The sequence below is a fragment of the Hylobates moloch genome, unplaced genomic scaffold (genome assembly GCF_009828535.3).
Source record: "Hylobates moloch isolate HMO894 unplaced genomic scaffold, HMol_V3 SCAFFOLD_26, whole genome shotgun sequence".
Classification (NCBI taxonomy): Eukaryota; Metazoa; Chordata; class Mammalia; order Primates; family Hylobatidae; genus Hylobates; species Hylobates moloch.
The window spans coordinates 3,555,717-3,582,227 of record NW_026652301.1 but is presented as its reverse complement, the minus strand read 5'-3'; the positions used below and the strand labels follow the sequence as shown (position 1 = coordinate 3,582,227).

The 26,511-nt window shown below is 37.1% G+C and overlaps 1 protein-coding gene across 7 annotated transcripts in view; it reads right to left on the bottom strand.

Moving 5' to 3' along the window:
• The window catches only part of LOC116463130 (laforin), a 358,409-nt gene that overhangs the window by 270,558 nt on the left and 61,340 nt on the right, over positions 1 to 26,511 (bottom strand). The window lies entirely within an intron of this gene.

Below are 26,511 nucleotides of genomic sequence, written 5' to 3'. Positions count from 1 at the left end.
TAATCCCAGATACCTTGAAAGGCTGAGGCCTGAGAATTGCTTGAATCCAGGAGGCAGAGGTTGCAACGAGCCAAGATCACACCACTGCACTCCAGCCTGGGCAATGGAGCAAGACTGTGTCTCAAAAAAAAATAGTAATAAATAAAAAATAAAATAAAATAAAAAATAAAAAGATTTCGTATAACATTTAGTAATAATTGTCTGATGTTAGGCCAAGTTATTTATCAACTCTAACCTGTTGGTGTACTCATCTTTAGAATGGGTCTAAAAATAACTCATAAAAATCTTGTAAGGAATAAATACAATTAAATAATGTATCTGAATTGGACTGAAACCAGTGGATGCACAGTAAGTGCAAGTGGATTTTATGTGTAGCTATAGTGATTTACTTATTTTTGTAATTTACTTTGCATTGCATTGTAAAGATTATTCAGTTAATTCTTCATTGTTTCCTATATTCTTCATTTGAATGCTACAGAGTAGAAAATACCCTATTTCTTTGTATGAAAGCTAGCTTTTTTTGTTTTTTGCTTTTTTCCTTTTGGTGGTGGTTGGCATTGTTGATGTTAACAGGAGAAGCCAATTAACTAATCCTCTAATGTGGTCATGACCCATAATCGATGAAAATTATCTCATACGATCTGGCACTATCTGTCTAAAGCCTGAGCCCTGCTTCCCCTACAGGAGGAGAACAACTTATTGTCTAAAGGGTTATTAGGAATTTCCTTGTGGAAATCCTTACTGAGGATTATTATGGGAAAAAAATGATAAAAGAAAACTTAGAAATGGCAAAAGACTTAATGGTGATGGAAAGAGGGGCATGAAATCCAAGGCCTTCATCTTATCCCTGGCCCCAGATAATTCTTAGATATTCCACTGGACCCAGTGTACTGAGAGAAAGACCTTGAGCAAGGACACTCACAGGGTGCCCAAGAGCTGAGCTTCACCAGGACCTGGATAGCTGAGTATTCAGGGGAAAATTCACACTAACTTGCTGATTGCCCCTTCCCTCTGGCTGTTGAGTGAGACCTGCCTCTAACTAGATGTCCCATCCCTCTTTCCAGATCTTTCAAAGATCCCTTGCCCAGGGACCTGCTGGATGCCTAGCAAGGTGATAGTGCTGGGCTCCCACATGTATACTTTGAGGTTGAACTGAGCACACTAAAGCTCCTAAGCTGGAAAAGAGGGAAGTGGACACTTCTGTTATATAACTAAGAAACAGAAACTACTATAAGACAGTAATGGTTTTGTTTTTTTAATTGGCAAAATTTTAAGAGGACTGGTAAAATATTAAAGAGAATTTCATGACAGGCAAGCTAAAATCCAAATACCACTCAGCATTTTCTAGAATATTGCACTCTTTGAGTGGGTACTAGTTAGTAATTAGCTAGTCGGTAAATGCCAAAATAAAATGGCTGGCTAATTTTTCACACAGGATTACATAAAAACTCAAGAATAGTTCATAGAGATATACAAAGGGTAAATTAGGACATTTGAGCCTGCAATATAAGAAATCAGAGTCAGCATATCCCAAACCAGAGTCAGTCTATAGAGTCACATGTTGTTGCTAAAAAAGGTGTTATTCTATCATCTCCTTCAGCCCTGGCCTTCAAATGTTTTTAAGATGATAGGGAAACTCAGAACAAGTCAAAGATAAACAGGCCCAAAGCTGGTAGCTTAACACAAATATCTCACACATAACATTTCTGATGGAAATAAGCACTTAAAATATACATCCAGACATGGTGGAAGTCAGAGTCCATATTTAAGAAATTGAGTATGAACTAATTTCTGCTATTTTAAAACAAGACGTTCTAAACCTAGAGACAGATAACTAAAGATAAACTCTGAAAACAAACACTATATTGAAAGATAGAAAAGTAAGGTTATAAAGTGATTTGTACTGAATCATGACATGGGATGCAGAGACAAAGACTGGGCCTGCTGGAAACGAACACATCAATGGATTCTGCTTAATCAGACAGCTAAAAGTGCCCTTCATGTGCATCCTATTTCAGTTTGTTTTCCAAAAGTAGGTGATATATTTCTAGTTACAGGATTCACTGGGGGTAACAAGATGCATGATATGCTTTCTAAAAAGTAATTAAACTTTTACTTATCCATTCAAAAGAGGATAATTTGATACCATTAAAAATTCATTTTTACTCATCTCATCTCAGTTTTAGTCTTCTTTTGGTATCAGTGTTATTTTAAACAATTTTTAACATCAGGATTTTTAGGGTGAAAAGAAGCCTGTTGAAATATGAGATTAGAGAACAAAAATTCTCTGTAAGAGTAGTTTTAATGCAAGGCATACCAAGATTCACAGATATAATGGAATACAAGTTATAGCTTAAAATTATAAGTTATATCATAAAACTTCCAGAGACTTGTTTCATAAATAATCCACTATCAATCAGGAACTCAGGAGATTTCTGGCAGTTCCACTATAGACTATTTGTAAAGGTAAAGAGACTCCAATTGAACCAAAAGGGTATTGACACTCAGCCAGCTCAGGACAGAAGTTTTGAAATCTGGCTATGCATTCAAGTCACATGAGGTACTTTTATAAAAACATCTATTACCAGGATCCACCTCAGAGATACTTATAGAGAGGCTTGGGAGTTAGGCCTATAATTCTGTAGGTTCTTTGATTTTTGGTCTGTTTAGAAATTAACTAGATTACATATGCAGCAGATTCCAGAACCACCACCTTGGACCACCAGTCCAAGATCTCCATATGCATATAAGAGAAGCTTAATATATAGAGCCCAATATCTTTTTTAAATATCAGTAAAAAATACGGAGATGAGAAAAAATGGTCTTCCTCAGTCTGACATATCTACAAATTAAGGTAAGTTCTTATCTTTGTCCAAAAAATAGTGTCAAGACTACAAATAATTCCTAGATAGTGAGGAGTGAGAAATTATTTGTTATGAGAGACAATGTATATCCCATGTGTTTAATGCACAGTACCTTCTAACTGGTCAAAACTAAATCTACTTCTGAGCCACGACAAATATTTAATATAGTCCTATGCATAAGAATGTACTTTTGTAGAAAAAAATTATTAACCAGGGTTTTGACTATTTCTGTTGTGCTATAATCAGATTATATATAAATAAAATCTACCCTAGTAATATTACAACTTAGCTAAAGACCAGGGGAAAGAATAGATGGCTGACATTCTGGAACCTTATTTTCTTGGACTGCAAATCAAAATCAATTTAATTCATTTGAGTGAATCTGGAATTGTGGTTCCAGGTAATCATATCATAATACTACAATATTTGTTTCACCCATCAGGCTTGGGCCTGTGGTCCAACAGCTACTGAAGCATATGAATCAGAGGCTCAGCTGTCAGTCAAAGGAAGCCTCACTGGCACATCAGACAGAATGAGCATCCAAGCACTTTGTAAAAATCATCACAGGGTATCGACAGGAGAAGTGGGTGTCTAAAAGACAAAAGGTATTGGGAGATAAGTTCATTCTATGGACTTCACATTAGAGCTTCCATCACTAATGGCCATGAGAAATGGCAGAATAACCTTTTCCTAAAGGTGAAAATTAGCATTATTTTGTGTCCATCAAAAGAAAAAAAGATGAGGAAAACCACAGGAATAATGGAACCAACTTTTGTTTATTTATTACACCTAAAGACCCCAACTGTTGAACTGCAGTGCCCTCTTCCTAGCCATACAAATGGAGCACCATTTCAAAAAATAGAAAAAATCGATTTTGCTGAAACTCTTAACAAAACCCAGCTAAGAATTTAAAAGGAATGAAAAAAAAAGCACATTTCCTAAGTTGGATAATTGTGCTGCATTTATCTTATTTAATATTTTATGGGCAATTCAGTGAGAAATTAAAATGTGATCTGGCTTTTAAATAATGAGTAAAGGGAAAAAAAGTCTATCAGTCCTATAATTTAGATCTCATTAGTGGGAAAGCAAGAGAAACATTAAAATCAACCTCTAGTAAGCTCCAGGCTTCAGTAGCACATACAGCTCCTTCTGCTGAAAATTTGTCCTCTAGCATCCAGTGTTAAGTTATTAATGCCAAACTTCTACCCCAAAAGAGTGCTTATAACAGGCTCTGGTTAACTCTGAATAACTACTCAAAGACAAATTCCAATTTAGAAAGTGATACTAATTAGCTTCTTTATTAAAACATAGTTTTATTATGGTTTTCTTATGAGTCATAGACTACGTATATAGAGCAAAAGTGAATTTCTGTAAGTCCAGTTCATTTCTTACATTTTGGGGATGTACTACGTAGTTTACAGCCATATGAAAGCAAATAATTTTTGACAAAATGCTCTTTTATTTCCCATATTATGAAATGCCATATCATTAATTATAAAAGCCTACTATGGATTGACTTGTGTCCCCCTCCCCAAACTCCTATGTTAAAGTTCTAACCCTTAGGAACTCAGAATGTGACTGTATTTGGAGACAGGGTCTCTACAGAGGTGATCAAGTTAAACTGAGGTCATTAGAGTAAGCACTGACCCAAAATGACTAGTGACCTTATAAGAGGGGGGTTTGAATACAGACACAGAGGGAAGACAATGTGAAGATACAGGGAGAAGATGGCTTCAAACAGATGCTGCCACTCAGCCTTCAGAAGGAGTCAACCCTGTGGACACCTTGATCTCAGACTTTCAGCCTCCAGAACTGTGAAATAATAAGCTTCTATTGTTTAAGCCACACTGTCTGTGGCACTTTGTTAAAGTAGCCTTAGCCACCCAATAAAAGTCTAAACATTCAGGCTTAAAATAGAGTCATTCAATCATCCAGACTCTCTTCAAATATCCATACACCAGACGTCCTTAAAGCATTGTAATAGATCTTTTTTCACCATTCATCCTGATGTTTGGAATTCTTGCAAATACAACTAGCATTTGACGGTAGTTCCCAAATGCTCTCTTCACAACAATACTACCCTTCTTCCTTCCTTCACTGATGTCCTTCCATCTATCACCTGCGCATCTCCCACATGGGGGAAAAGATCACCAGACCCCCAACTAAAATGACTGAAATACGTGGGCCCCTTCTTGATCTAATGATTTGGTACTGAAGTTCTGGGGTGTCTAGTTTTAATAAATGTGGTATAGTCCTGGGTCCTCTTACATGACTCTCAGAGAATGAACCTCAGTGGAGAGTCCCTTGATGTGACAGCACAGTCTCTCAGACTCACAACTTCTTAAGACTGAGTCCAAGAGAGTTTGGCCTTCTTGTTTTTGAGCATATATAGCCCTGAAATTTGATTTATATGCCGTATCAACAGATTATAATTGTAAATAAGGCAACTAGCACACTTTGCTTCCTTAAAGTCAATCATGAGGCAGCACAAAGATTGAGGCAAATAACCAGGCTACGACTTGGTTACCTTGATACAGATTTAAACAAAATCTGCCTTGAAAATAGGCTATTGGCTTGTTAATGTTGTTTCCAATGCTGAGCATTCTTTGAAAAGTTAAAATGCCATATTTAATTTTTTTTTTACTTAGTGAACTTGAAAAGACTTGTTTAAAATCAATCCCTTGCATACTGAATTAGGAAGCACAAAAGACCAAGGAATAAAAAATTAAATATGTGACTTTTTTTGTATTTGTTTTAAAGAATCTGTCGATTCAACAAATATGAAATGATGGCTACTTTTTGCCAGTAATTCAACAACCAATAGTGAGCAACAGTAAGCAAGACAAAGTATGCCCTCATTTGAGCCTGCATTCTTTGAGGAAGACAGGCAACAAACAAATACATTTACCAAATGTATACATTAGATAGAATTAATTTGTAATGTGCTTTTAAGGACATAAACATGGAATTAAAATAGAGAATTACAGGGGAATGAGATTTTAGATAAGACAGGAAGGTGCTCTCTGAAAAGGTGACATTAAAATAGATCTGACATCAGAAGAGGCAGATACCCGAAGTCCCTAAAGCTAGAGTCAGGTATAGTTTAGGAACTGTGAGAAACCTAGGGACATGGAGTGTGGTGAACAAGGAAGAATATGGAATGAGATAAATATAAAATGACCAGGCAATGCCTTATTGATATGCTAGGGAATTTATATACTAATATAAAAGCAATGAAAAACCAATGAAGGGTTTTTAAGTAGAAGAGTGACATGGACTTAGAGCTTTTAAATGGTGACTCTGGCTGTGATATGAAAATTTGATTGGGTAGCGGGTATAGCAGAGACTAGAGAGGAAGAGGGAAGACTTTTCGGATGGTGATGGCTCAGAATACAGTTAGTGGTACAGATAGAGAGAAGTGGATAAGTTCAAGATGTACTTTAGCAGTAGAACCAACAGAACTTGCACATTAATTGGATGCAATAGTTGAGGAAAACAGAAGATTTAAACATGACCCCAAGGTTACTAAAGCAATATGATAATCTAAATTTTCTTAATCAGGTCTACTCTCAATAAAACTAATATCTACAAGTTTCTTTACTATATATTTTTACAAGACTCAGAGTTCATCGACATTTTATTTATTAGGCATCATGTTAATGGCCTGCATATGGCCCAAAACTTGATAATATCAAGCTATTCAATTCCTTTTGTTTTCCCTCAAATCTTTATTTTTATTATGGAAATGTTAATAAAGTAGGGTTTAATGGAAGTAAAAACTTTATACACTGGATATGTAGCCCATCAAATTTAAGGGTTAAATTTAACTTATAATTTATGAGTTACATTTAATTCATGTTATAATTGATGGTTTAAATTTAACTCATATAGAAATATCCACTGTAGACAAAGTGGTACACAATGAAACAGATTTATTTATGTAATCAAGTCACTAAACAGATTTTTAAAGTTATTCCTTGGATTTGTGGGTCTTTATTTCAGCTCCAAAACAAAAATGAATTTAGAAAACAAGATAGCTGGAAAATGAAAAGATCATGATTTTCTTCCTTTTTTAATGTTAATGTCTTCTTTACTGCCAACCATTTAATTTGTTGAAACACAAGGAATTCCTGGGACAAAAAGGGATTCCATTAAGTACTTTGAGCAACAACATTATAATTTTCTGAAGAAAAAAATAGTTTTGGATAGGTGTATGATTATTATTCATCTAGACCAGTGCACCTCCAACATTAACGTGGAGATGAGTCATCTGGAGATCATGCTAACATGTAGATAGTGACGTAGGACATGTGAGCTGGAGCCTGAGAGTCTGCATGTTCATGAGCTCCCATGTAACACCCATGCTGCTGGCCCTTGGACCACAGCTTATCAACAAATACTCTAATAATTTAATTTAAATACTATTATCATATTATTATACATTGCAATGGTGCAGTACAATTCATAATGTTCAGCTATACTGGGATGTTAACTAAGTAAGATCCTCCTGCTAAAGCAAACAGAAAGACAAGCATTGTATCTCTATTGTTGATGCTAATATTAAGCAGGCTGATTATTGTAAAAAATTCTACTAACTATAGATAATTTTAAAATCTCTTTTGCACTTTTTCTTGAATTCCCAGTGAGCAAGCTGCAGGAAACCAAATGGCTGTGTTTACAGAATGACCTTCCTTGGTTCTAAATCATTCCCCTTTTCTCCTATTTACAGTGCTCATGGACCTCTTGATAGAAGCCTAAAATTTTCTTTTGTGTTATATTTTGAAAAGCTGCATAAGATTTTTTTATATACAGATGCTGAAAATTTAAGAAAATACACATAAGACTTAAAATTTATGTGGCATCAAATAATTTAAATGGTTGAAAACTGACACAATTAGCAGTGCTGCAGTCAGGGATGTCAAAAATTAGATAAGGTTCTAGAAAGACAAACAAGAAACACTTCCGCTTCCCTATGAGTTGTGAGTAATTAGGATGGTAGGAACAGAGGAGAAATGCATAATTAAAAATATTATAATATTGATGCTTCCCACATCCCTGGGAAGTTTTGCTTCTTTCATTCATCCTGAAGTCAGAGTACAAAGAGTATACTTCATGACATGAGAGAGAAATCATGATAGTTACTACCTACCAAGGATGTGAAAATCAGAAAGGCCTCTGTCCTCCTTAAGTTACCCAAGGATCCTGAGGATCCACAGATACGGGAAAACAGATACTTGTCAGTAATACTTGATTTATTTACTTGATTACTAACTACAAAAGATTGTAAATTAGCAATTAGACATGTAGCCTAATACAATTAACAAGGAGAATTAAGTACCAATCCCACCCAAACTGAAACTGTCATATTTAAGTTGGTATATCTCAAACAACTCTAATTGTCATGAGTGCATTTGGTTACACATGTTCCTGTTTGCAGTTAATTCATCCTGGCAAGACCTTCAGAATACAGTTTTATTTAAGATCATCTCTTCTAATAAGCATACCTAGCTTCTATTGAGTGAAGTGCTTAATTGGTAAAAATTGATCTTAAATTTTTGTCAACTAAAATTGCCTCTTCCACATTTCATAGCCCAGGACATTGACATTTCCATCTTATGTTATGCGAATGTTTCAATATTTTCAAAAGTGTTGTTGCTGTTGTTATGAGACAGGGTCTCCCTTTATTGCTTAGGCTGGAGTACAGTGGCACAATCATGGCTCACTGTAGCCTCGAATTCCTGGGCTCAAGTGATCCTCCCACCTCATCCTCCTGAGTAGGACTACAGGCATGTGCCACAATGCCTAGGTAATTTCTTTTCTACTTTTTTGGAAACGAGGTCTTGCTATGTTGCCCATGCTAATCTCGAACTCCCCACCTTAAGTAACCCTTCTGCTTCAGCCTCCCAGGTCACTGGGATTACAGGGATAAGCCACCATCCTGGCAAAATTTTTTTTTTTTTTTTTTTTTTTTTGAGACAAGTTCTGGTTCTATCACCCAGGCTAGAATGCAGTGGCGTGATCTTAGCTCAGTGCGACCTCTGCCTCCCAGGCTCAAGCATTCCTCCTGCCTCATCCTCTCAAGTAGCTGGGACTACAAGCATGCACCACCACTAATTTTTGTATATTTTGCAGAGACAGGGTTTCGCCATGTTGCCCAGGCTGGTCTCGAACTCATGAGCTCAAGTGATCCACCCGCCTCGGCCTCTCAAAGTGCTAGGAATTATAATAGGCGTGAGCCACTGTGCCCAGCCCTGGCAAAACTTAAGGGCATTTATTCTGCATTCACAACTGTGCTTAATTGTGTGGAAACCTCATCTAAGCTTGGAGTTCTCATCTAACGAGAAGAGTCTGGATCTCAAATTTTCTGTTATCTAATTCATTTGTCCCTTAAACAATATAAATTATCCATAGACTCTTATTAAGAGCATTCACTCGGGCCGGGCGCGGTGGCTCACGCTTGTAATCCCAGCACTTTGGGAGGCCGAGGCGGGCGGATCACGAGGTCAGGAGATCGAGACCACGGTGAAACCCCGTCTCTACTAAAAAATACAAAAAATTAGCCGGGCGCGGTGGCGGGCGCCTGTAGTCCCAGCTACTCGGAGGCTGAGGCAGGAGAATGGCGTGAACCCGGGAGGCGGAGCTTGCAGTGAGCCGAGATTGCGCCACTGCACTCCAGCCTGGGCGACAGAGCGAGACTCTGTCTCAAAAAAAAAAAAAGAGCATTCACTCCAGCAGCCAGAGACCCAGCACCTACTGACTCCCACCTGGCACAATTGTTGTTTCACTGACAATTTAACGTACACTTTCTTTTTTCTTTTTTTGAGATGGAGTCTTGCTCTGTCACCCAGAGTGCAGTGCAGTGGCGCAATCTTGGCTCACTGCAACCTCCACCTCCTGAATTTAAACAATTCTCCTGCCTCAGCCTCTGGAGTAGCTGGGATTACAGGCACATGCCACCACACTCGGCTAATTTATTTTAATTTTTTTTTTTGTATTTTTAGTAGAGATGGGTTTTCACCATGTTGGCCAGGCTGGTCTCGAATTCGTAACCTCGTGTTCTGCCCACCTCGGCCTCCCAAAGTGCTGGGATTACAGGCATGAGCCACTGCACTTGTCCACATACACTTTCTTTCATTCTCTACTGAAAATTCCACCACTAGGTGATTGCATGTATCCTACTGATCACCCTATTACCCTAGACACATTTATTCTTACCATGCTTCCGTCCCCTTCATAAACTGTGTCCCTCACATGCCTTTTAAGTGTGAGTGTTTCTTAGAGTTCCAAACTCTGGTCTCCCTTCAATGTATACACTACTAGATATCTCACTGACATACATCACTTTTACTGTCATCTATATGCTGGTAAACTCCAAATCCATTATCTCCAGCTCAGACTTCAACCCTCTATTGGAATTCTCTCCTGCCTATCCCATTAGAGTCAAATGAACTCATCTTCATTCTCCCCTACTCTTTGCTCCCCACCTACAAACGTGCACAATTCTTCTCTATGGTTCCCAGTCTCCAGGAATTGTGCCACAGCCACCCAGTCATGTAAGCCAGGAAACATTGCTTGCCTTCTCCCTATCCCTTCCCCCAGAGTCATTAGCCCACCATAAAAGTCAATTTCCTAAAGACTTGTAGAATGTTATTTCTTTCCTTGAGATCCACAACACTTAAGAAGTGAATTATATCAACAGCCTCCAAAGTGACCTCCCAGTCTGTCTCCCTTACACACTGTCACTAGAGTGATTGTTTTAAAGCATAAAGCATGTGAAACCCACCCCGTATCCTAAAATACTGTGCTGAATACCCATCGCTTTTATATGAAGTTCAATCTTTTGGCCTGACTCTTTGGAATCTGACCCCTACGTGTGTCACTAATCCCATGTCCCCATATGAACCTCAATTTAGGGCAGATATTTGTAATTTTCCTGAAGAGCCATGCACTCTCCTTTCCTTTCCCCTTATTCTGCTATCATTCCTCTTGGAACACATCTTCCATTGCATTCCCCTGCTCATCTGTTCAACCAAGCCTACCCGATCTTCCTTGATCTCCAATAGGCTCACTTTGCTCTTTGCTTCTTTGTGTTCCCATGGCATCTTATACATACCTTTGTAAAGATATGTGCAAACAATAACACATCTTTGTTTCAGGCTCTGGCCTCTCTTGCTCTGAATTATGAGTTTTCTTAAGCATTTCATCGTCTGTATTGTGACCTCCTAGAGAACAAGGATGCTATCTTATTCCTCACAGTACCCACCGCACTTAACATTGTATCCCGCATATAGTTAAAAGCAAATACAAAGGAAGGAAGGAAGGAAGGAAGGAAGGAAGGAAGGAAGGAAGGAAGGAAGGAAGGAAGGAAGGAAGGAAGGAAGGAGGGGAAGGGGAGAAGGAAGGACTTTACTAACTCAAGATATTCTAGAGGGTTCATCCAGCTATCACCAATTGAAAAGTACTTCTTTGACTTTCACAAAACTGTGCTGAAGACATTTTCAACTGTTTTATCCCAAGGATGTATGTGTTAAATTATTTGTTGAATTTAGCTCAAAATAACAATTTTCTCTGCAGATAAATGTGGAAGCTGTTTTTAGCCAGCATATAAAACTATGTAACTCAACATGTTTCCTTTCTTGCTTTAACTGCCAGAAAAAAGACAAATTTAGTGTTCAATAGTAGTAATTAGACCGCCTCAAATCCCTGGTAATTTCTATTCTATTTGTTCTCATAGATGGTCTATTTCTATGCTAAATTCTTTTACTACACATTATTTCGTTTTTAAAGTCTTCTGTTAAAAATGATTATATACTTGTAAATAGGTGGTGGATGGTGGCAAAACCTAATCCCCCAAAACACTTATTTCTTCAACCTTAAGTCTCTTGCATTATGACAGCCACATAAAAGGTAGAGACCAGCCTCTATTTGAACCAGAGAGATTTGCAGCAACCTAACAGAATCCCAAGTCCTTGGTCAGTCTAGTTCTGCAGCTGTGTTTGTCAATCCAAAGGTCTCACTCACTTAAAATGTATTGAATATTACACCCACCCATATAATTCATCTGCAATAAAGTTTCATTCATGCTTGAAGTGTACTCACATTTTTATTAATTATAACCCATGGACCCTAACCATAAGTTCCATTTCATGCCACGTAGTATTTTAAATGTTAGCTGTTAATGCAGGTGGACAAGTTGAGCAGTAATGACAAATGTGATTCTAGAGCAGTGGTTCACAGCCCTGGCTACATGCTAGAATCTCTTGGAGGTCTCCTTCAAAATATCTCTTCTGAATCCTCAGTTAAGTTCAGAATATCTGAGGCAGTGGGGTGGCACCCAGAATCATTTTGTCTAGGCACTCCCAAATGATTCTAATGTACATTAAGGTTTAGGAATCACTGATTCAGAGCCTGGGAGAGAGATCAGAGATGCAGATAAAGATGTGTCGTCTTCCCCTTGTTGGGGGATCGCCTATCAGAATTTTAAAAGCGAAAAAAAATTCTACCTTTAAATATCAAACTTTGTATTTATTTACCTCATTGAAATAAAACTGGTTATAAAAATCTGAATTAAAAAGGGAAGTTAGAGGTGATTATTCATTTTCAGAGGATTTTCTTTCTTGATAAAGGATTCATTTAAGCATTTCTTCAAGTACCAAGTAGTGATTTAATTGATCTGTAGACTTATCTCAGTTATTAATTATGCTTGTGACCTTTGCAAAGTCATTTGAATCTCTCGTGGCCTCTCTTTTCTAATGTGTACACTGAGAGAACTGGATTCAATAAGCAGTTTCCCAGCTTTCACAGTAATTCTCATAGATTTCAAGATGTGACATGGAGGTGGGAAGGTGGCTCAGAGCTCGAGCCCTGGAGCCAGGCTGCCTACATTTGAATCCTGGCTCCACTAAGTATGTCACCTTGGACAGGTATTTTACCTCTCAGTGCTTCAGCTTCATCAACTGTTAAATGGGATTAATGCATATCTCACAGCATTGTGAGAATAAATGAACTCATATAGGTAAAAGCATTTAGAATGGTTCTGAGCACTTAGCAAGCAGTATTAAAGCATTAGCTACTATCCTATTATGAATATTACACCCTAAAAAAGTCAGGGACTTGAGAATACTAATGTGTTTGGTAAGCCTATATGATGGGGGCAAATTGTGTAACATTTCAAAAATATGTTTGACCAGTTAGCTTTTGGTTGTGTGAAGACAGCTCTCTATGGGAACATTCTTTGGTGAAACCTGGACCACATGACTAGTATGCCCCTTTAAACTCTAGCATCATTTAATTCATTTCTGTGTCTTAGAGAGACCAGAAAACTATAGATCATGGGCCAAATTCAGTCTTCCACCTATCTTTGTAAATAAAGTTTTATTGGCACACAGCCATGCTCATTTGTTTACATATTGTCACAGCTACTTTCCCACTGCAAAGAGTTGAGTAGTTGAAACAGAAATCATTTAGCCCAGAAAGCCTAAAATATATACTGCCCAACTCTTTATAGAAAAAGTTTGCTGATCCCTGCCTTAGATGTATAATGTGTTGGGAAACCTATAGCTCTACCCCATAGTAAATTAATCATCATGGCAAATTTTAAGTTATGAATGGGCATTTCTATTCCATCTACCCAGTTGCCTGTAGGGAGAAAAGAAACATTCATCAAATACAGGGTACAAAGAGCAAGTATCTATGGGGGTGGAGGATCTCGATGATAAGGATAAGCATCTGCTGGAAAGGATAAAAGATGAGGATCACAGATAGAAGAGCTGCTGATGGGATGGAACAGAAAGCAATTAGGAAAACAGAAGGCAACTTGAAGGCTTTGGCCCTGGTTAAAGATGCTTTTGTACGATGAGCACTTTCTCCTCTCATTTCCCCAATAGTCTATATACCCTCTCAAAAATATTGATGTCCTTGGCCGGGTGCAGTGGCTCACACCTATAATCCCAGCACTTTGGGAGGCCGAGGTAGGCAGATCACCTGAGGTCAGGAGTTCAAGACCAGCATGGCCAAAATGGTGAAAGCCCTGTCTGCACTAAAAATACAAAAATTAGCTGGGTGTGGTGGCACACGGGGGTAATCCCAGCTACTCGAGAGGCTGAGGCACGAGGATCACCTGAACCCAGGAGGTGGAGGTTGCAGTGAGCAGAGATCATGCCACTGCACTCCAGCCTGGGTGACAGAGTGAGACTCTGTCTCAAAAAAAAAAAAAAAAAAAAAAAATTAGATGTCCTATATAATTACTACTATTAACCAAGTACAATCCTAGGAAATTGTTTTTGTTATGCTATTTGATTCTTAAAGGATAGGTATTATTATCCTAATTTTATAGATAAGCCAAATTCTGTAGAGCTTAAGCAACTTCTTCATATTTAATCAGTGGTTAACCTCGTAGTCAAACCTACTTTTATCACTCTCAGATTTTCTACTGTGCCTCAACTAAAATTTTTCAGTTCTAAAACGTCACTTAAAGGCAGATAAATGTTACCTAAAATTCTGATAACCAGAATTTCTTAGGCACTGTGCTAGACAATTGTTTATTGTTGAGCAAAGCTTTATAATTTCTACTCATGCTAATTATCTCTTGCTCTCCACAAATTTAGCTCTTGGGTAGGGCTGGGGGAAATGGGAAATGGAAAGACAAGGTGAAGTAAGGAATCTGCTGCATCCTGCATGGATAGCAACCCTGATGAAATTTATCTTAACATGAAAGAAAGGGATTTTATTCAATATGAATAGAAACACAGGAAGCAATTGAAGAATAGACAAAAATGAACTGTTTGAAAATGGCAGCTGCAAACCTTATCTCTTATATTCCATTGCTACAAAGACTAGTCAGCTTTTCTTAGCCAAATGTGAATTAGAGGAAATATAATTTAGTGTTTAGAAAATATGCCTAATTTACCACCAAAGCCATACAATTTGTCTTGAAGTAAGGAATTCTACATCAGCTTTTTAAAATGATGGTGATTAACTAGACTACAATATACTTCAAGTGTTCTTTTCCTTTCATTATTTGTGGCACCCTGATGAAAAGTAATTACGCTTTGGCGAATTTTCCTCTTAGATGTAATTTGGACCACTTATCTGAGATTCTCAGAAGGGAGCTGACTTGACAACTAAAAGAGAACACCTGTTTCTATCAACGTAAAGGAAGCTGGTCCTGAGAGTCTTTTCCTTTACTTAGCAATGCACAGCGTTTCTGCAACCAGAATTATTGAGTGAGGTACTAATGAAATGCCTTCTGTATCCAGCATTTTCATTCAAAGAAATCAGGAATTAAATGGTGTACTTTTTAGATTTACATGAGGAAAGAAAGAAGGATGCTCATGAATATAAAATAACTGAAAGAGAAGAAGGAGTGGGAAGTGTAGCAGTGATTAACAGTGCTAAGATATACAGATATCCAGCCCTAGAGACCAACACACCCTCAATAAGGATGACCCTCAGCTACTCAGGTGGTTAAGAAAAACATTTCGTAAGTTGGGATTCTGTTATTTTATTAAAAAGGTCAAAGGGAGGTCTGCAGAAAATGTTGTATGTTTTATTTCCAAGAATGTCTGTGTGTGAAAATTCTATCCACCCTCTTCTCATTGGTATTTAAAGGAGGCAACTGGCACGATATTTGTTGTTCATAAAAGAAGGATGGCTCCATCACATTACTGAAACACTAAATAATTCAATTTTCTGACTAGGAACTGTGGAGCTTCAAACTTACTTATAAGATTTTATTTATTCTTTTTATGACCTATAAAAAAGCCTGTACAGCTATTACCTAGTTTTTCCATCATGTTTTAACAAATACCAAAAAGCACTTTCACAAATACAAGCATTTGGTTTCACTGCATTCTTGAGATAAACTTCAACAAGTAAAATAAAGATAGTGCCAAAGACCTAACACATTAAATTTAGGTGGATCTACTGAAAACCAATTAATGGACTTCAAAAAAATTTTGCTTTTCTTTGCCTCTGTTTTGCCACCTCTTTTTGTTTGTTGTTAATGGGATTCTAATTTTCTGATGGAAACTGTTGAAAGGAAATGCTGCAACAAGTAATTCGGGTTATCCTTGTGACACATTAGAATTTTTGTATCCTGTCAATTTTCTGAAGGTGTTTACAAGACAGAACATATGAACTTTTAAAGACTTTGTACTAAAATGTAATATACATTAAAAATACATGAGTACCACTCAATTATTTTACAAACTAATATATCCATATAGCCAGCACCTAGATCTAGAAGCAGAACTTTCGCCAGCTCCTAGAACACTCCCCTCATATTCTTTGTAATTATCACAAGGATAACCACTATTCTGACTTAAAATAGCACAGATTAGTTTGGCCTATTTTCATGGGTACATGAACTTCTATTACCTTACTTAATCTACAAGCAGAAACACAGGCGTGGAGACATGAAGCAATTTCTACAATGTCTTGCAACTCTTGAAGAGTGAAATCTAGGCTTTTCATGTACTGTGCTTCTACAGAGCCGCCTGTGGCCTCCTAATAACCAATGAAGGGGGGAATCTATATGACCAGCCTACTTCTTTGCATATTAATTTCTGACTGCTTTAAATATAAGGATTAAAAGATATTCCCTTTCCAAGTCTTTATCTATATCAGAACTTGATACTGTGCCACTGAACTCTAGGAGCTCACCATCTAGGAAAGAAGACTAAACATGGGAAGAGAAAGTAAGACAAGAGATGTACAATAATCATCAAGCCTTTGGCTGATTTTTTTTCTGCTCAAGCCACATCACTTGATATGGTTAGGCTTTGTGTCCCCACCCAAATCTCATCTTGAATTATAATCCCCACCTGTTGAAGGAGGGACCTGTAATCCCCACGTATTGATGGAGGAAGGTGATTGGATAATGGGGACGGGTTTCCCCCATGCTGTTCTTGTGATAGGGGGTGATTTCTCACAGTATCTGATGGTTTTATAAGGCAGTTTTCCCTGCTCTTGCTCACTCTCTCTCACCTGCTGCCATGTAAGACGTGCCTGCTTTGCCTTCCACCATGATTGTAAGTTTCCTGAGACCTCCTCAGCCACGTGGAACTGTGAGTCAATTAAACCTCTTTGCTTTATAAATTAGCCAGTCTCAGGGAAGTTCTTTATAGCAGCGTGAGAATGGACTAATACAGCACTCAACTGTTCTTTTTCTGTCAATCAGTGTTCTCCAGAGAAAGAGAACAAATAGGACATGTGCATATGTATATTAGGAAAAGAAATTTATTTTCAGGAATTGACTCCCATGATTACAGAGTCTGGCAAGTCCAAAACCTGCAGGGTAGGCTGGCAGCTGGAGACCCAGGGAAGAGCTGCAGTTCAAGTCCAAAGGCAGTCTGCTGGCAGAATTCCCTCTTCTGGGGAAGTCAGTCTTTTCTTAAGGCCTTCAACTGATTGAGTGAAGCCCACTCACATTATGGAGTGTACTCTGATTTAATCAAAGTCTACTTATTTATATATTATTCTCATCTAAAAAACACCTTCACTAGAATAATGTTTGACTGGCTATCTGGGTATCATGGCTTAGCCAAGTTGACACATAAAATTAACCCTCACAGGTGCATATTACATGCGGCCTCCTAGGTGCTCTTCTGATCTTGTCTAGATTTATTTAATTTATATATTGCTGCTGAAATAGCCAGGCCTTAATGCCTTATCATTTTAAGTAAATAGTAAGCTCCCATAGGGCAGCGAGCTTTTCTTGAACTTCTTTTATCTTCCACTGTCCTGATCTCAGAACTCACTGTATATCTGTTGATCAAGTGATATATATTATTAAGTGTAAATTTTAACATTTTCTACACAGACTATGCAATTTTTTTTTTGAGACAGAGTTTCACTCTTGTTGCCCAGACTAGAGCACAATCTTGGCTCACCACAACCTCTGCCTTCCAGGTTCAAGAAATTCTCCTGCCTCAGCCTCCCAAGTAGCTGGGATTATAGGCATGTGCCACCATACCTGGCTAATTTTGTATTTTTAATAGAGACAGGGTTTCTCCATGTTGGTCAGGCTGGTGTAATCATAATACTGTATTAAAGCACAGACAAGCAGAAAATCATTTCAGGACTAGGCAGCAGAAATAAAAACATACTAATTTCACTTTCTGTGTTATGGAAAATTTTCTTAATTGTAGGAAATACAAAAAAGTTTTGATCTGTCATACTCAAAGTCCAACTGAAATTCCCAGTTGCCTACAGAACTTTACAAAGTCTGTCAAGTTCATTATACCTGATCTAGATTCTAACTCCTTTATTTCCACAGAAATGGTAGGTATAAGTAATCTGTTCATTGATATCACTTCCTCATTATGTAAAAGGAAGTTTAAGAAGAAAATAAAATGGAGATTTTAGCTTATGGCTTGACAACTGTCTACTGAGTTGCTAATATTAACACAAAATGTGTTTCTGTTTAGTTTGAGTCCTGTATTTCAATACAATTGTTTTTCAAGGCTTCTGAAGTTTTAGTTAATATTTCTGTGTTTCCAGATTCTCTTACTTCACTTGTATAAAGTTGAACTTGTACAAATTTGGACTTTTTCCACCAATGATAGTATTTGTTCATAAGTCTGTTTCCTGCCCTAGGCTGTCAGCTTCTTGAGCGTACATTATTTACAACTGTGAGTGGCTTTTTCACTCCCCAAAATTGCATGCATCGTTTTGTTTGATTTGGTTTTGTTGAATTTGTGTGCGTGACCATGTGCAAGCACAAGCAAACACATATCACGCTTTGTTGACACTGTAGCAAATCTAGACTTTTCTAAGTTCCAGGTTCCTGGTATTTCAAACAGCGTGATTTTGCTGTGGAAAAAAAAAAAAAAAAAAAAAAAAGCAGGATTGGCTTTTCCAGTGGTTTATGACCATTATATGCTATAATATCTATTTAAGTGCCCAAACGTCTATTGTGGTACATGTTGGATACTGTCCAAAGGAGCTAGAGAAGTGCAGGGTAGCTATTAAGTATGTAAAAGTTACTTGTGTGTACCTTCTATGACCAAGAAAAAAATCCAAAGAACTGTTTAGTAATTTTGGAGGATCTACTCTGTACCCAGGCACTGAAATAGGTTGCAAGGACACAAAGGTAAATAAGATATAATTCTTAATGTCAAAAAGTTCACAAAAAAGTGAACTTTAAAATAATATTAAAATAATATTTGAAAGGTAGAAGTCATAATACGTTTTTATATTTACAAAACAAAATTATTTTTAAAAATAATAATTTAATATGAAAAGGGCCAAAATTTATGAGAAATATGGTACCTGAAGAGGATGTTGCTTGTCAGGTTTTAGACATTCCTAAAGCTTTAAATAAGAGTTTCTTCAGGGATTGCCATAGATAAAAATATTTTGTGTGTTTTTTTCTATTGAAATGGTCCCAAAAAAACCAAAGGATATAGTGGGGGGAAAAAAGGGAAAATAAAAGAGCACTGGCATTCACTAATTTGAACATTGTTTTTAAGGTAAGTTATAAATACATGAATGTGTGACCCTGGAATCAGCTATATCATAAAGCAGGAAATAAGCTTAGTTCTTAGTGTTTGGAAAGTATTTTGAGGCTGTATTACTTCTATTACTGGATATCTTCAGGGGTTTGATCCAAAAATGCAATCCAAATATTCATCTAAGACCTATTTTTTCTGCAAGATTTGAAACGGAAATGTTCAGAGCAAGTCAAGAAATCCACTAATATGCAAGAGTACAGAAGTATATCTTTAGTTTTCAAAAATCTATAATGATGATAAAAATGAAGCCACAGGAAGAGAAGCCTCAAGGGGGCTGACTAGAGACATCCAGCACTCACTTCCTCCACAAAGAAAAACTAAACTAGCAAGTAGCTAATCACATTTTGAATAAAGCATCTAAGAGAGAACACTCGAGTTCAACAGAGAAGTCACAGGAAATACTGGAGACATGGAAGGAGAGGGATGCCAGGAAGCCAGCCCAGGCCAGATGGGAGCCCAGAGAGCCACAGTGTGGAGAAAGGGTAAGTGAGAGACCTCCAGCAGTCCACATCCCCACCACCAACTCCTGCAAACCTCACCACAGGAGAGCACCTAGACCATAGTGGGCCCTGAAACTAACATATAGTCTTTCTATGGGAAAATTAACATGCATCATTAAGTAACTTTAATATCGAGTAAGCAAAGTGTGGACATTGAGATTTGGCATATAACAGTGAATGAAACAAACAAGATCTCTACCCTCATTACCAGGGAAGGATTCACAGAAGAGGTAGAATTAGAGAGAGGGCTTGATCAATATCAGGATCTGGCAACATGATGACATGATGTCAACATCATAGAAAACGGTTGACATGATTATAGTGCTATTGCCAAAGGAGTTGTATGAAGCTGAATGGGATCATTTTCTCACCCAGCATATCTATTTATGTTCTTATTCTCAGGATACCAAGTACAGTACTGGAAGTGGTGGAAAAATTCTTGATTTACAAGACTCTTTTAAATTCCTGTAATGGTCTGGCAGCATGGAATCTGTCCAGTCTTATAAATGAAAACGTACTACTAAAGATAAAATATTCTCTCGGCTTTTATGTTTATTTATTTTTAAAGAAAAGCTAGAAATTTTTTCAGTGTTCACTAACAAAATCAAGCAGAATTCGTTTTAGAGAATTTCAATGATAGATTTAGAATCAACAATGAAATGTGAAGAGCAAGAAATTACAATAAGGAAAAAAATAAGCCCGTCGTTTTTCCTTTTTTTTTTTTTTTGAGATGGAGTCCTGCTCTGTCACCCAGGCTGGAGTGCAGTGGCACGATCTCGGCTCACTGCAACCTCTGCCTCCTGGGTTCAAGTGATTCTTCTGCCTCAGCCTCCCGAGTAGCTGGGACTACAGGCGAGCACCACCACGCCTGACTAATTTTTGTATTTTTAGTAGAGATAGAGTTTCACCATATTGGCCAGACTGGTCTCAAACTCCTGACCTTCTGATCCACCCACCTCAGCCTACCAAAGTGCTGGGATCACCGCGCCCGGCCTTTCCCTATTTTTTATTTGAAAAATTTAATCCTTCTAATTATTTTTCCAGGCATGCATTTAAAAAATTTTTTACAAAGGTTCTTCTTCCTATTTAACTGATAGGATTTATTCTCACTATTAGATTCTATTTAATTTTTCTTTCTGATATTAGTCTTCTTTCATTTATAATCTTCTGTATTTCCTTTATTCAGTTTCCTCCTTCTTCTATGCTAGTCACTCTTAAGTATTTGTTCTGTAATAATAGATGTGCCTTTCAATACAAGTGGCCATTTTTCTAACAACCTCTTTGGTCAGTGGTGGTCAGAGACTGCCACTGGGCAGATTTTTATTAGAACTTTAGGAACACACAGCAGCCTACTGTTAAGATTTTCAAGTTCATTTTAAGGACCAATTTCAAGTTCTAATCAAAAGACTGTCATTTCACTTTTAAGACAGTAGAAGATTTACAATCTCTGTCCCCAGGGTCTGCTGAACTCAGACTTATGGGCACTCAGGTGATGTGTTTCTTTGGACTGCCCTTCAACTTTGTCCTAAAGTGATAATACCAACCTCCCATCAGCTTAGTATATCATAAGACTGTCTGCTTGCTCAAGTGTCTGGAATAAAACTTCATTACCTTCTTTTTTCTCAGTACACTAGCTACCTTTATGTGCACTCTATATTTACTATTTTAATTTCCCCCCTAAAAAGCTATCTGCATTGGCAAGAAAGCAGCCCAAGACAATACCTTTAAATAAGTTGAAGAAATTAGTCAGGTCAACAAGATAAAATACTTTAAGCCAAGTTAGAGAGTAAATACTGCCGCATCTGTCCACGCATGCAGTCATTCTTTAGCATCTATTTATTTTGCATTGTATTTATAGATATTTTCCATTCAATGACTGACCTGTTCTACACTCCATAGCATTTGTTAAATTCATGAGCTTCTTATTTTTAATGAGGATCTGTAGCTTGAATTCACCATTTACAGCACAATAGATGTGACTTTTGCTCCTAAACTCATTATTTCTGTCTCTCATTACTATTACTAGAACTCTGAGACATTTTCTATCAAAGATTTAGTTGTTTTTGTTAAAAGCAGAAATCCCAGTGGATGCTGTTCCTATTCTTTTCATTTAAAATACAACCAAAAGATCTTATTGCAGTCTTATTGTGTAATAGCATAGTTCACTGAACACCAGATGAAAGTTAGGTTATTTTCATTAAAATACAAATTAATAAGCAAGACAAAAATGTCTACTCTGGAATGACAAATGCCTTTTAAGGCTATTTCACAAACCAAAAATAAGTTAAAAAAATCTATCTTGCTTTTATAAGTTAAAGTAGTGAAAAGACACAGTAGTTTTCTAAATTTAAAATTCAAATCTCAAAAATGGTTTTGATTTTTAATTAAATTAATATTAACTCTTAGTCTTGTCAGTGGATTAGCTGCCGTTCTATAACTTTTTTTCCTATTGTGAAATCTCCATTTTCCTATGGTGTTTATAAATATTTGTTCCTTAGGCTTAGATACTTTTTCTTTTTCTTTTTCTTTTTTTTTTTTTTGAGACGGAGTCTCGCTCTGTCACCCAGGCACCCAGGCTGGAGTGCAGTGGTGCGATCTCGGCTCACTGCGAGCTCCGCCTCCCAGGGTCACGCCATTCTCCTGCCTCAGCCTCTCCAAGTAGCTGGGACTACAGGCGCCCGCCACCATGTCCGGCTAATTTTTTGTATTTTTAGTAGAGACGGGGTTTCACCGTGGTCTTGATCTCCTGACCTCGTGATCCACCTGCCTCGGCCTCCCAAAGTGCTGGGATTACAAGCGTGAGCCACCGCGCCTGGCCTAGGCTTAGATACTTTTTCATATTCCAATTCCAGAAAGATTTTTCAGGCTATAAAGTTGGATAAGCATGAAAATTAAATGATATAAAAAGCATTAGTTAACTCATTCAAACAGTTCCAAAGCAGATGTGAAGGAATACCAGCCACTTGACTTACAAACTAAAAATGATTAATATAGGTCATTTCCTAGAAGCTATTACTATGTCTTTGGTCAAAAAATTTACCATAAAATTTTCAAGTAAATGTTAATCCAAATATTATAATCCCCACTAACTTTCTGTGTGGTATCTAAAATTATTAACCAACCAATTTTCCCACAAGATGGGGTGGGATGGGGTGGGAGGATTCACATAAACTACTGCATGAATCATACACTCTGGAATTGTGCAAAGCAACAGTCCTATAGCCAATACTCTATGAAACTTTATTATTTAATAATGATAAAAATCTAAAGCACAATTTTAAGGCAGCATTGTACTTTACCCAGAACGCTTTTTCTGTACTTCAACAGCATAATTATTGAAAAGATTTTATTAGGATAAGAAAATCAGAATAGGAGGTAAATACAATTTTTGTTCATTTTCTTACTTCATAAAATTTTAAGTACCATCAACTCTCCCTTTATTAAAAAATAATTGTTCCTTAAAATTAAATATTAACTAAATTTGTGAAAGCAAATCACATACTAAATATAGCAAGATTTAAACTAGAGATCAATTAAAGAAAATAAGTTGAAAAATCACAAAAGAAGTAAAAAGTCACTTAATTTTGTTAAATTAAGTTTGGCCTAAAGCTGCCTCATTACATATTTTAAGTTTGTCCTAAAGGTTTCTCCATGCATAGTGAACTGTAACCTAACTGGATGTGTAAACAGACTGTAACCTACTCTTGTGCCAACCACAGAGTTCTAGCCAATCGCAGGCACCCAACTGTTCAAATTGTGTTCAGATAGGCTAAATGCTAAGCTGTAATCAATCCAGATGTTTCTGTACCTTACTTCCATTTTCTGTACTTCATTTTGCTTCTTTTTAAATCCATAAATATCATCCAACCATGTAGCAGAGTCGCTTTCAACCTATTCTGGTTGCAGGCTAGGGCAGGTGGGAGGTGGGGAGCTGATTTGTGAATCATGCTTTGCTCAGTTAAACTCTATTAAATTTAATTTTTCTGAAAAATTATCTTTTAACAATGATACTAAGATCCCCATAGTAATACATACTTTATTTGTCTCTAGCATGAGACTATTGTCTTCTGAAGAAGAGACTAGGTCTTGTTTAACTTTGTACCCCAATATCTAACCCAAAATCATTCCTCAGGTATTATTAATTCAGGCTGAAAAGAGATCCCCATAGCTCTATCCTGAGAATGTGGACTTGTCTAAATGTAAGGGAAAGCAAAGTGAAGAATACCTTTGTGATAAAAGCAAATACCATTTTATTTTATTATTATTAAAGTTGAAAAACTTTAAGAATACCTAATACAATACTGAGAACAATAATACATATTTTATTTGTCTCTACCATGAGACTATTAGCTTCTGAAGGAGACATTAAGCCTTGTTTAACTTTTTACTCCAGTATCTAACTCCTAGCAAAATGTAGGCACTCAAAAAACATTTGCTGGCTGGGTGCGGTAGCTCACACCTATAGTCCCAGCACTTTGACAGGCAGAGGCAGGTGGATCACCTGAGGTCAGGAATTCAAGACCAGCCTGGCCAACATGGTGAAACCCTGTTTCCACTAAAAATACAAAAATTAGCTGGCCATGGTGGCGCATGCCTGTAGTCCCAGCTACTTGGGAGACTGAAGCAGGAGAATCGCTTGAACCCAGGAGGCAGAGGTTGCCGTGAGCCAAGATCGCACCACTCCACTCCAGCCTGGGAGACAGCAAGACTCTGTCTCAAAATAACATAAAATAATAAATTTAAAAGAAATTGCTGAATGAAAAGAATGAAAGCAGATCAAAGTCACCTAATCACCATTTTTAGAATAGACAGTACAAAACGTTTTAAATATGTGTCTAGACTTGGACTTCAATCTCATATTGTGGCCAGTTAATAAAGTATCAAGAAGACAATAAAGAAAAGGTGAAAGGGCACTAAAATAGGAAGAGAGGACAGGAAAAGACAGAGAAGGTTAGAGAGGGAGACAGGGCACAGCAGCAGAGGCCCTGAAAAATAAAGTCGGGTGTGGGTCCAAGAAAGAAGCAGACTGGAAATCAAGACAGTGGTAGAGAAGAAAAGAAGAAAGGGGAACAGAAGGGGCAAAACCTGACAGATGAGGTGCATTCCTACGTAAAGTTTTATAAATGCCCTTTAACAATCTGCAGTTCACCAGGCCATTAATTTCAGCTTTTAAACTTCTCATTACTCATCTTTGAAGTGTGCATTAACTGGTACATTACTGTATAGAATCTTGAGTGTATATTTTTTCTACTTTTGAATTTTTCTAGTCATAGTGACCAGAACAAAATCATGCCTCAGCTATTATTAATTCAGGCTGAAGAGAAATTTCAACCCCACTGCTCTATCCTGAGAATGTGAAGTTGTTTAAATGCAAGGGAATCCTTTCTAAAAGTGAAGAACACCTTTGTGATTAAAAACAAACACCATCTAGTTTCACTTTATTTAAGCTGAAAAACTTTCACAGTACTTAATACAATACTGGGAAAATGGTATGTAATCAGAATGATACTTCTTAACTCAGCTTTTTACGTGTTCTTTTTTCAGTAGGAAATAGTGTTAAACAATCTCATGAAAAAGATTTTGAAACTAGGCATGTGAATGTTCAAATCTATTTTCCAACTTTTACTCTACTTGATTTATCCCTTTTATTCCTTCTTAATTCACAGTATCGGATTTGATTAGCCTAAGTTAAGGAATGGCTCTTGAAACCCCCTCAACTATAAATAACCATTATTCCAGCTGAGCACCTTTGATCAACACATGTGATCACTGATCTCTATCATAATGGTTCTTTCACATTCACTGCATCTCTGGGCTTTGCTTTCTTTGGAAAGATTTGAAGTGAAAAAAACTCATCATTACGGCTATAAGCAATAAGACACACAAAAAGCCCTATTTCCAAACCTCTGGTAACATCAGAAACAACAGACTATTCAGAATAAAATTTCAAGGGACAGAGCATGCTTGGAAAGGAAATGGGTTTTTGAAAAAAACCATTTCCCCACCTGCTGTCACAGAATAGCTGAATGAAAAGTGGCCAAGTCCAGATGAGAAGTCTGTGTTCCTCCCTTCTTCCCACTTCCTTCTCTGAGTTCACTTCTCTCTCTCTTTCTAATTTGTCTAAGAAATGATTAAGAACCAACTGTAAACATACAAGTAGCTATATAAATACGAATATACTACACTTGGCACCAAAAAAATCGTTCCTGATCATTTGTATAAACCTATTATTTTTATAACAAATTGATCATTTTTCTAATTAATTTATCATTTTTGATATGCTGAAATTTTCTTTCCTGATTGATCATTAATTTTAGCTTTAGGTTTCTCATTCTGCCTAAAACTAGACCAAGAAAAATTAGCCTAAAAATTGTTCAAAAAATCATTTAATGATACTTGTTAAAGCAAGATAAGGTAAACTTAGGATTGATTATGACTGATCATGATAGGTACAGAGACTAAAACAATGGGATTTTGTGGTGGAGGAGAGAGACTGGGTCACCTCCGAATACAGCATGAGCAAGTAGGAATTTATAGTCAAGGAGCAAGGTAGGGATCAGTGGATAGAAAATTACTAAGAGGATATATTGGGGTAAATGGGATTCTGGCTAAACCTACCCACAGGATTCTCAC